We start from the raw sequence: 262 nt of genomic DNA, 5'->3' as shown, positions 1-262 counted from the left end.
GATTCTTTCAGTTTCTTTTCCTCGAGCTTCTTTTTTTATTTTTACCTTGTGATTTTAGAACGCTAATTGATTTAAAAAAAAAAATGAATGTCATAAGGATATTTCTGTAACTTAGAAAAGTGAGGAACATGAAATTACTTTTTTTTTTCTTTGATGACGATTCTTATAAACCACTCTAGTATTGTGCTTTTGCTGTCATGATAAGATACTTATTCAAAGTAGATTCTAACATCATCACTTGTAAGACATTTGCGTGTATGTG

The sequence above is a fragment of the Penaeus monodon genome, chromosome 24, assembly GCF_015228065.2.
Source record: "Penaeus monodon isolate SGIC_2016 chromosome 24, NSTDA_Pmon_1, whole genome shotgun sequence".
Lineage (NCBI taxonomy): Eukaryota > Metazoa > Arthropoda > Malacostraca > Decapoda > Penaeidae > Penaeus > Penaeus monodon.
The sequence above is the reverse complement of the archived record's forward strand: the minus strand, read 5'-3'. Positions refer to the sequence as shown.